The following is a 12,000-nucleotide window of genomic DNA, read 5'->3' on the forward strand; positions in this document are numbered from 1 at the left end:
TGACTTACCATAAAATCCATTTCTCAGAGTTCAATAACGGACACAACTCTCCAGGATTCTGAACCATTTGGTTATACAACAGCCTACAGGAGTAGGACACTAGGTAAAAAATAAAATGGCTACTCCTAGGTGGTATACTCCCCCTGAATTCGGAACCATTGGGATGTCCCCAAACAGTACCAAACATGAGGGGTGGGGCAACAAAAAAATCCCAAGGCTAACAATAGCCAAGCAGGTAAACAGGAGCTCAACTTGAACAATACACCCCCAAAGAGGGAACAGACCCTCTAAACAGAAGCCTGCAAAACCTTGCGGCCAAAGGAAGCATCCGCAGACGCCAACACATCCACTTTATTGAGATTAGTGAAAGCGTCCACAGATGACTAAGTGGCCACCTTGCAAACCTGTGCCACTGACGCCTGATGACGGAAGGCCCAAGAAGCACTAAGCGCCCGAGTAGAGTGCGCCGTGACAGGGAAAGGTGGAACTTGACCCCTGTCCGAATAGGCCTGAGTCACCTTCTGTCTGATCTATCTGTAAATGATCATCAAGAAGCGGACAGCCCTTTTCTTGGCCCGTCTGATCACAAACAGTGAGTCTGACCCCCGAAAAGACTCCGTAGCTGCCAGATACACCCAAATCACCCGAACCAAATGCAGGGTATGCAACACAAATTCCTTAGGATGTTTGGGCCTGGAACACAGGGAAGGCAACACATTGTCTTCATTCAAATGGAAATCAGAGACAACCTTAGGAAGGAACGACGGACATGGGTGAAGAACCACCTAGTAAGGGTACGACAAGATAAAGCCGCCAGTTTCGACACCCTGCAAGCAGAGCTGATAGCCACCAAAAAAGCCACCTTCTGGGAGAGCGTAAGCAGGGGAATCTCCCAAATATTTTTAAAGGGAGGCTTCCGAAAAACTGAAAGCACCAAGTTAAGATCCCAAGGTGGTAGAGGAGACCACACGGGTGGAGTCAGATGTTGAACCCCTTGAATAAGTACGCACCAAGGAGTGCATGGCCAGGGGCCACTGAAAGAAGACCGCCAAGGCCGACACCTGGCCCTTAACCCCTTGCCGACCGCCGCACGACTATATACGGCGGCGGTCAGCCCCTCCTGGGCAAAGTGATGTATATATACGTCACTCGCCCGCGAGCCAATAGGGGGCGAGCGCGTGCTGCCGGAGGTGCGCTCCCGCCCCCGCTCGTTCACGGACATTCCAGCGCGAGTGACCGGCGGCTCGGATGTCCGCCGGTCACTCACGATTATGCGCTGCAGAGGGAGAAAGACAGGCAGCTGATGTAAACAAAGCCGCCTGTCATTCTCCCCTGTGTAACTGCAGAGATCATACGATCCTGCTATTTAGGATTGTATGTCTCTGTGGTTACATGAAAAGCCACGCCCCTTTACATTAAGAAGCATGCCCCTAGGGACACATTTAACCCCTGCCTCTCCAATACAGTTAACCCCTTCCCTGCCAGTGTCATTTTTACAGTAACAGTGCATATGTGTAGCGCTGATTACTGTAGTAATGTCACTGGTACCCCCAAAAGTGTCAAAAATGTCAGTCAAGGGTCCGATCTGTCCGCCGCAATGATGCAGTCCCGCAAAAAAAAAAAAAAAAAAAAAAAATCGCAGATCACCGCCATTACTCGTTAAAAAAGAAAAAACACCAAAAATGACAAATCTTTCCCTTAGTTAGTAAACGCAATTTTGCGCAAACCAATCAAAATACGCTTATTGTGATTTTTTTTACCAAAAATATGTAGCAGAAAACAAATTGGCCAAAAATGTTAAAAAATTTAGATTTTTACATTTTTTTTGGGAATTTCATATAAAAAAATTTTGAAAAATATTGTTCTTTTTTCAAAATTGTCGCTCTTTTTTTGTTTATAGCGCAAAAAGTAAAAATTGCACAGGTGATCAAATACCACCAAAAGAAAGCTCTGTTTATGGGAAAAAAAGGACGTCAATTTCATTTGGGTACAGCGTCGCACGACCGTGCAATAGTCCGTTAAAGTCACATAGTGCCGAATCGCAAAATAGGCCCTGGTCAGGAAGGGGGTAAAATCTTCTGGGGCTTAATTGGTTAAAGGGAGGCTTCTGAAGAACTGAGAGCACCAATTTCAGATCCCAATGTGGTAGAGGAGATCGCACCGGTGGAGTCAGATGATGAACCCCTTGAATAAAAGTACGCACCAGGGAGTGCATGGCCAGGGGCCACTGAAAGAAGACTGCCAAGGCCGACACCTGGCCCTTAGGGTACTCAAGGTTAGTTGCTGCTCAACACCCTGTTGAAAAAGGGGCAAAATCTGAGCCACCTGAAAAAGAATGACGGTGAACACCAATCGACTCACACCAGAAAAAAAAAAATGGAGTACCTATCGCAGAGAGGGGGGAGTATACCACCTGGGACTGCACATAGGTGTAGCCAAGTTCTTTTTTCTGCCTAGTGTCCTATTCCTGTAGGGGGTAATATAACCCAATGGTTCAGAATCCTGGAGCTGTGTCTGTCAATGAACGAAAGAGGATTTTTTATTCTCCCCTTTCAAAAGTGGAGTTACTCTTTAAAAGAAAAGTCTGTCTGGGAAATGCTGGCCCAGTCCTACAAACATTCTGAGCCTTACTGTACAGTATTGTTGGACATAAGCCTCACCTCCTGCTAAACAAAAGGAAGTTTCCTCTATCTCAGCACTTTGTTAATGCAGTCAGACCCAATGCATTGTGTCCTTTGTCAACAGGCGCTGTCTGCTGACTCCACACCAAACACGGATGAGAAGTTGGCCAAGTGTCTGGGGGCTCCACTCATACCCTGCAGACAGGCTGTACTAGAGAGATGCGGGGTATTGATGGCATCCTGAAGCCACAGGTGTGTGGCAAGTCAAGTGGAATTTGTGAACCACACCTTACCCAGCAACACGAGTACAGGCCGAGGTGGATCACACAGGTGTTCATAAAGCCTGGGAACACGCATCAAGAAGACACAGGACCTGACAGGTCTTATTCAGGAGCAGCTAGGCTGAAGTAATCAAGCTTAGTTTGTTGTCAGAACCAATCAGACTAGCCTCAGGATACAGATCATGCACAGTACAATAGGGAACGATCAGAAGCTTGTTAAAAGGAGAGTACACAAGTGGGGTCCACAGCCGGTGAAATGGCTGTAGACAACGGTAAATTCATGGCTAACGGGATATCAGATTCTAGCAAAGACGACTCTAAGTATACATCATTGCGGTTTCAACGCAACTCCCATGTTTGATTAAAACAGTGGTTCTCAACTCCGGTCCTCGGGACCCACTAACAGGCCAGATTTTAAGTATTACCTTGGGGGATGCAGACTAGAATACTGCAATCACTGAGAAGCAAATGAGATCACCTGTGATGTAATTTAGTTATCTTGCAAACCTGGCCTGTTGGTGGGTCCCGAGGACCGGATTTGAGAACCACTGGATTAAAACACTCCTCGCCAGGTGATCTCTGTACATTGCAAGGATTATAACAAACTTTGTTGCAGATTCCTATCTTTTGTTATTCTGAAGAAATAGCTGTTTCTGTGTCTATGTGGAAAGGGGCCCTAATGAATGATTTTTATAATCCTCAATCAGCTACTGAACCTGCAGGGTTTCAATGAGGAAAATAGACCGGATCTGCATCCCTTTGGACGCCATTTAATTTTGGGAGTATCTCACCAAACTTAACGTTTTTTGTTGCAATGGTTGCCAAAAATCTGACTTGTATCTTAAGGCCCGTACACACGTACCGATCGTCGGCATACAAACGTCGGCGGACAAAAGATCTGCCGATTGTACGCTTGTTAGTATGGTGCCTCCGACAGCTGTCAGCGCACATTCTGCCGACAAGAGTCTTTCTTGCAAGCATTAAAATTTTTGTATGCCGACACCAGAACGGACGATTGTTCGCCAGTCAGTACAGAATTCGGCCGACAGACCGCAGATTTGCAAGACTGGGCATGCTCAGAAAAGAAAAAACACAGGGAAAGTTAACCATTACATGACATCACTTCTGCAGTCGGCTGTAGTGGGCGGACAAAATTCTTGGGCAGTCTTTGCACTTTTCAACAGACACGACATCCCGGGGAGAAAAGACGAACGTTTGTATGCCGACGATCGGTACGTGTGTACGGGGCTTTAGGCAGGACATAGTCTGCAAATTTCTTCTACCTGTGGTTGTAGGAAAGAAATCACACAATCCCCCCCAACACAGACAGTGCTGACAGGAGAACCACTCCTGCCGAGCTATTGTCCACTGCCAGCGGGGCAGCTGTCCCCGTCAGGGGAAGACAATGATTATTGCTACTAGCTAGCGCCTATAGCAACTGCTAGCGATAATCACAAGTGAATCCGGTGTTCTATCAGAATACCACTACCCATCAGATTCTGCAACCGAAAGGGACGCTCAGTCGAGACCAACTTACTGCTCATGGGCCATGCATTCCAATAGGTTTACTAATGTGACAGAACACAAAAGCAGCAGTGGACATCTTCTTACACCAGTGGCGGCCGGTGCGTTGGGGGCGCCGCCCCCCCATCCATGCATCCGGCCCCCTAATCTACATGCGGGGCGCCGGACGCATGGAGTTCAATGGGGCTATTTTTTTTTAATCACCTGATTAGAGCCAGAGGCTCTAATAAGGCTTCAGCAAAGGGTGGACCCGGGGCGCAGAGCAGTGCGCCCTGAGCCCACCCATTGTGTGACAATAGCGAATGGCAAACCCCATGCCATTGGCAGAGGAGGAGGCGGAAGGACTGAGGACTCGGGGAGACGCGGCTACAGGTAAGTGCACTGGTCTGGGGGGGGGGGGGGGCTTGGCACGCTGGTCTCTGCATTGAAAAAATTCCACCAAAACTGTGCTGTGTAGTCCCAATTGCAAACATGCAAATGTTCCAAATTCCAAAAGCCGAGTGCGGAGATAGCCACCACCAAAGGAATTAAATTGGCCTCTTACCAAGACACCATGATCCTCATTACAGGGATCATGGTCAGCGGGGATTAAAATCCGGATCATGGTGTCTTGGTAAGAGGCCAATTTAATTCCTTTGGTGGTGGCTATCTCCGCACTCGGCTTTTGGAATTTGGAACATTTGCCTGTTTGCAATTGGGACTACACAGCACAGTTTTGGTGGAATTTTTTCAAGACCATTATTATCAATATTTTGTAGTGCTTGAATACTTTATGGACTGATGGACTGTTTGGTTCACTTTTATTGATAGTTTATAGTGCTACACCATTTACCATTACTAATTTTTTTTTTTTTACCAGAATTCAACCACAATGACTTGAGTTGCAATTGTAGGTTATGTTTGCTCTCCTCCATGAAAGTAAAGTGGAGTTAAAACCCTTTAAAGGCCTGGCGCGTTTTTTTTAGTGCATTATCAGTTTTGCACAACCACCATTACAGCTCATTTACCATTGTTTCCTATGGGTCACATTGACATCTGTTCATTTTATGGAAAGGGCCAGGGACTTTTCTGGTATCTGGTTCCATAGACTTCAGTGGAACACAAATGTGTATTAAAAAAAAAAAAAAGCAAAATGCACCTGGAATATGCAAACTGCACCATTGTGAACCAAGTCTAAGTGCAGCAAGGACTGGGGGAGGTTGCATGCTCAGATTTCTTTTGCTAAAAGGTGAATTTGCACTTTATTTAAATTGCAGCTCAAGCTGGCCATAGGTGGAGCTGCAGATTGAAGTTTTCCAATGTATCCATTCAAGTTGATCTGATCAGGGATGGCCACACGGTCCCATCCGAACTCAGATCTGCCTGTGGCCAGCATTACTTTAGCTTTTTGTAACCTCCAGTGCTAATACACTACTAGTAGTGTTTATGAGGGGGGCTGGCCAGCTGCATTTACCATATTTGTTCCTGTATGTACTGTGTAGGCTGATCAGTTAACTAGATTTGAACACTGTCCTAACAACGGGTTAAAGGATTAATGGCTGGCTTATTGAATTTTATGTTAAGGGAGCGCATCCTGAAAGTGACAATACTAGCTACTAGCCAGTGCCTTACAGGTATCTGGGGCAGTCACTCAAAATCTAGCATGAAGCAATTTAACCCTTTGCTTAATGGCTAAGGCAAGCCATACACTTACATGAACAGGGATGCACATTCCCACACACCAAGGGGATAAACAGCCAAAAACATTATCAGGCATTTACATAATGATCGAATGCTGAACTCCACAAAGCATTCTATCATTTGTGTAAAGTCCTATTAAACATTAGGCTGTTTTCCCCCTTGGCACATGGGAATGGATAACATTATGCCATTAAGGAGGGAGATTTTGACCAGACCAAAAAAAGTTTAAGCACTTGCCGACCATCTACCGCATATTTACTGCGGCAGTTCAGCTCTATTGCACAAAATCACATACCTGTACATCATTACGCACAACCACTAGGGGGTGCACACGCACCAGCAGAGGCACGATCGTGGGCCGATTGGACACAGGGGGGATGCCAATCAGCAAGTCTGGCAGACCCGATGTCTTGTCAACAACCCGTAATCGCTCTCATCCCAAACTTTCACAGCTGCACAACAAAACAGTTGAGTGCCTTGAGATCCAGGATTGGATGCACCTCGTCTTCCTTCCTGGGAACTGTACACAGGATTGGGTAAAAACCTTGAAACATTCTGATGTCGGAACTGGGACAATCACCCCTTGAAGTAACAGGTCTTGCACGGCCCCAATCCAAAGGAAAGAACCTTACCAGGTTGGGGGGGGGGGGGGGTGTATAAGAGCAAAACTTGATCTTTTAGCCAGACCGTATTACTTTGTGGACTCCTTTTTCTTGTACCAGGAAAGGCCACAGGTCCAAGAACCATCGAAGACATCCCCCCCCCCCCCCCCCCCCCCGATACCGGTGAGGGCGCACCTTCATGCTGAAGAAGCCTTGTCTGCAGGGCTGGGGAAGCCCGCTCTCGTCTTACCAGACCAAGTTTCACTTAGATCCACCAGAGGGGACCTAAAGGCTTTGATCCCTTGTCAGTCACCCCTGAGGAGGATGGCCCACGTCTGAGACGAGGGTCCATGCCCATACTAGCCTGTGGAAGAAAGGTACTCTTCCTCCCTGTGAGACCCTTAATAAGGTCCAGGGTAGCTCCAAACAGGCAATCTCCTTGAAAAGGAAGATCAGCCAAGGCCTTTTTAGAAGTTTGGTCCACAGCACCAGCATTTGAGCCAAAAAATAAGTCAAAGGACCACTGCTGAAAGAGCCTAGCAACTAGGGGAGCGGCGTGCAAAGAGGCATCACAGATGATCTGTCAGACCAATTGGTCCAGGGGCTGCAGTTTAGCAGAGGTAGGGGGAATGCTCCCCCTCCAGGTCACAGCCTGAAAGCTTAGCCCACTCAGAGTTTGCAACACCAATCAATGGCCAGTTGGGACCCGGAGAGTCCCACAGCCTCAGAGGGGATCAGGCGGGGAAATGTGCTCTAAAGACTCCGTGAGTCAATAGGGGGACCTCACAAAAAAAAAAGTAAAACACTGCTAGGGGACAACCCCCACCTCCCCGGCAGCATCACTCGGTCACCAGTAACAGAGCACCTAATCGATCCTCAGAGAGGGAGGGGACCCCACCAGACTCCCCATCCAGCAGAAACCGGTACCTGCAGCCACCAGGATAATCTGCACTCCACATGCGGCGATCAGGAAGTGAAAAGATCCATGATTCAGCACCAGGGGAGGGGCTCCCACCACCCAAAATTGCCACCCATAGGGCTCCACTGTCATGGCCGCCACTATTTTCAATGGCAAACCACTGCAAAATGTCTGCATGTAGCACACAGGCTACAGCGAAATTGCGGCCCCCACAAGGCCTCAGAAAACAGGAAAGGCAGGATTTCCCCCCCCCCCCCCAACAGCCAATTGGCCGGTTGCTGGTGGCGCACCCCCCATTGCCAGCACAACACCCTGCCCCCACCACAGGTGGTGGATCAAGCCACCCCACAGTCCCAGCGCAAGCGGAGAGGGTGAGATGGCCCACAGGGACCACCATGGGGGGGGGGGTGCCCAACAGGAAGGAGGAGAAACCTAGGGTCAGACTGTTCTAAAGAGGGGCCACGTCCAACCAAAAAACTCCAGGGGGAGAGGGGACAGTTACCATACCAGGTGGGAACCGCTCCAGACAGAACCTCCTCTCCAAAAACGGAGGGGCTGTCGGGCCAGGAGGAACACTGCGACTAGGGCCGAGACACTGTTGTATGCGACTTCGCGAGGCGTTTAACTCAAAGGCCAACCACCGTTCGGTAGGGCTATGTCGTGGCCGACCTAGCGTGGATCTGAGGTCTGCATGCTCGCCAGACTGGGGATACCACTGGATCTAGATCAGTGTTTCTCAACTGCAGTCCTCAGGGCACACTAACAGGCCAGATTTTAAGTATTACCTTGGGGAGATGCAGACTAGAATACTGCAATTACCGAGCAGCAAATTATATCACCTGTGATGGATTTCAGTTTTCTTGCAAACCTGGCCTGTTCGTGGGCTCTGAGGACTGGAGTTGAGAAACACTGATCTAGATTATCCAGCCTGTGGGATCTACAATCTAAAAAAATTGCCAGGATTGGCGATCCCAGCAAGGAACTAGGTCCTTACGCCTGACTAAGTAGAGAAAAAAAATAAATAAATAAAAAAATGAGTACCTATAGAAGAGAGGGAGTATACCCCCCTGGGACTGCCCCCCATAGGTGTAGCCAGGCTTTCTGCCTAGTGTCTTACTCCTGTAGGGGGTAGTATAACCCAATGGACAAGATCAGGAGCTGTGTGTCAATGAACGAAAGAAATATTGTTTTTCATAATGGAATGGTTTATAGCGTTCAAAAAAAAAAAAAAAAAAAAACCCTGCCAAGGTGCTCAAATATCACCAAAAGAAAGCTCGGGGGGGGGGGGGGGGGGGGGTGGGTCGGGGGGACAAAATTTGGGTACAGCGTCGCAACGCTACGCAATTGGCAGAGCAACGCAGTGCCGTATTGCATAAAATGGCTTAGTCAAAAGGGGTAAATCCTGCCGGAGCTGAAGTGGTTAACTATACATTAGGGCTGAACGATAGTCGATATGATATATGCTATCGTTCTGAGGGCGTGGGCGATATTCATATCGCCGAAGACACGATATTTAGTATAGGCAGGAAGAAGTCGGGACTCGGCGAGGGGAGGACATCCGCCCCATGTTCAGTGAACCTCCATTCTCTGCCCATAGATAAGCTCCGCACACTGGGGGGGGGGGGGGGGGGATGTAGTTCTTCGCTCCCCTGTTCCTCCACTGTTTGGCGTCTACAAAGACTACATCTCCCGGCATCCCTTGCACCTTATCAGCTGCCCCTGCACACAGACAGCTCCAGCGGTGTCCTATCACACCGGAGGGGGATGATGTCACCTGCAGGCTGCAGCACGCAGAGACAGTTCAAATAGATCTCCGCGTATGAGGAGCCCAGGCAGGATTCATGAGGGACCCGGCATGCTCAAGTGAGAGACCCTCCCTATGCTAGGAATGGCTGTGCTGGAGAACACGGACAGTACACACTGCAGGGGATGCTGGGGAGACACTCAACCAGCTTATGGGCGTGACAGCTATGTGGGGAGACTGCCAATACTCGGTGCGGGGGGCATGGAGGGTGTTCCATTGAGAAGAGCAGCTTGCTGGGTGGCTGGAGCCTCCCATTGATCTGCAGTCACTGGTCTCACTGGACACAATGGGGGCAACTACTGCCTTCCTTTGCAGAAGGCTGTGCTGCTGCTTGCATGCCCTGCTGCAATACTTCATGATTTCCATCCATTCTCAATATCGCAATATAGATCGTTAAAAAAATATTGCAATGTATTTTTTTCCAATATCGTGCAGGCCTACTATACATTTCAGATACAAAAGCAGCACCAACTGCAAATAATTTACGGCCAAATATTTAGCTACAGAAGCCAATGTCCATTTCCAAGAAACCCAGAAAAATAATATTCACACACCATTTTGAATAACCTTTTATTTAGATTCACAAAGAAAAAAAAAAACATACATCTTGCATAAACAAAATACCATTCAGACATCAGGGAGAGATACAGTGTAAAAGGAACATAAATACATAACATTGTAAACAAAAAAAAAATCTAAAAAAGGTCCTGTCACCAGCAAATGTGCAAAACAAGGGACAGGGCAGGGGGGTCTGCCCACCCACCAGGAGGTGTACTACTCGAGGAACCTGGTGAAAATTTGTGGAATATAATATAGCACAAGACAGCAGCAATAAGGAATGTTCACATCAAGCTAACTAGGGCTAGGTGTAGAAGGGCCCTTGACTTGAGTCCTGCAGAAAGGGAAGGGTTAATGTGTAGGTTACCCACACACATTAGGAAGGCTTCCAGCAGACAGTCCCGAAGTACCCCAAGTGCCCTCAAAACCATCTTCAGATGACTAACCTTTTTCCAAATTGTGTTTTAGATTTTATTTTCTATAACCCTGGAACCACAAAGTGCAGCAGGGAGCACAGTACAGCCAAATCATTCCGGGGTAACAAAGCTTTAAAGCCGAGATGGCATTCAGGTTTGTAAAATAGACTCAAGCAAATCTGAAGATGGAGACAAACTATACAATATTAAAGGACTAGAATATTCCCTTTTCTCAAAGAAAAGGCTGCATTTGGTCGAAACTTGCTAAAGAATTCAATTTTTCAACTGCTTGCTCCTCCCTCTTCAGCAGAATCCCCTGACCAAATGCCTATATTGGCACTTCATCACTGGAGGGAGCCTGATGCAACATGTTCTCCAGGAAAGTCATCTCTGCCCTCATTATCCTCATCCTCTTAACCCCGAGTACAGGGGCGCTTCCTCTAATGGCAGATTTCTTTTTTATTGATCAGTTATTTCCCATTTCTGGAAGTGGCTGGCCATGTCTTTGAGAAAACGTAGTGTTCATACAGAGCTTGGGCCAGTAAGACAACTCCAAACTTTACTAAACTTAGGATTTTTTTTAACTCCATGTAAAGTTTCTTGGAGTCCACTGAGGACAGTTTTACATTTAGGTTATACTGAAGCCTGCAAAAGGAATGGACACTTGCAAACAAAATTGACTGAGACCAGCCTAAGATAACCACTTCATATTAACACATCTTCGAGCCGGTTCACACTATTAAGACTTGCCAGGCGACTTGGTCAGCCTGGCAAGTCGCGCACCGTCCGGTACATTGAGTAGTACAGGACCGGTTCTAATAGGAGCGACAAGTCGCTCCGACTTAGAAAAAGGTTCCTGTACTACTTCGGGGCGACCTGGAGGCAACTTGCATAGACATTCATTCTATGAAGTCCGTGCAAGTCGCACCGAAGGCGCGGTGCACGCGACTTCACAGGTCACCCCCTAAGTCGGAGCGACCCAATGTGAACGGGGGATTAGTCTTAGTAAATTGATCCACAAATTATATTAAAAAAAAAAAATTACAGCAGTAGCAAGATTACTTTGAAAGAATTGAGATAGGCTTTCCATCGTCTGGCAAAACCCAAAATGGGGTGAATAGCACCCAAGCCAAAAAAAGACTTCCTAGAAACTTTCTAAACGCTTACCAGTTGGGTCTTTAAAGACAAGTGCATCCGAACAGAACAATCTTTCGGTAGGTCATTGCAGTATCCACACTGGGGATACCTTTTTGTAAAAAAAAACAAAAAAAAAAAAAACCCATTTGATGAAAGCGAGTTTTCAAAGATGGGGCAAGGGCTGCAGTAATGCCAATGGGTCTAGAAATGAGCACTCTACAGCTAACTTCTTACCAGAAATTGGTCTGTAAAGCACATAACATGAACCCATTGCCAAGCTATCCCTGGAGTCCTATTAACAGCAGTCCAAAAACCAGGTCGAGGACAGCTGCACAGCTCTAAGGTCTTAATTGAGGAATATTAAGAAAAAAAAATGGTGCTAGTACAAAAATAGGCATCCATCCTTGCCAGGATACCAGCAAACAAACAGGCTGGTAGACTGGTTACCCTGAGCTGGC

Source organism: Pelophylax lessonae (assembly GCF_965119305.1).
Source record: "Pelophylax lessonae genome assembly, chromosome: 11".
In the NCBI taxonomy this organism is placed as follows: Eukaryota; Metazoa; Chordata; class Amphibia; order Anura; family Ranidae; genus Pelophylax; species Pelophylax lessonae.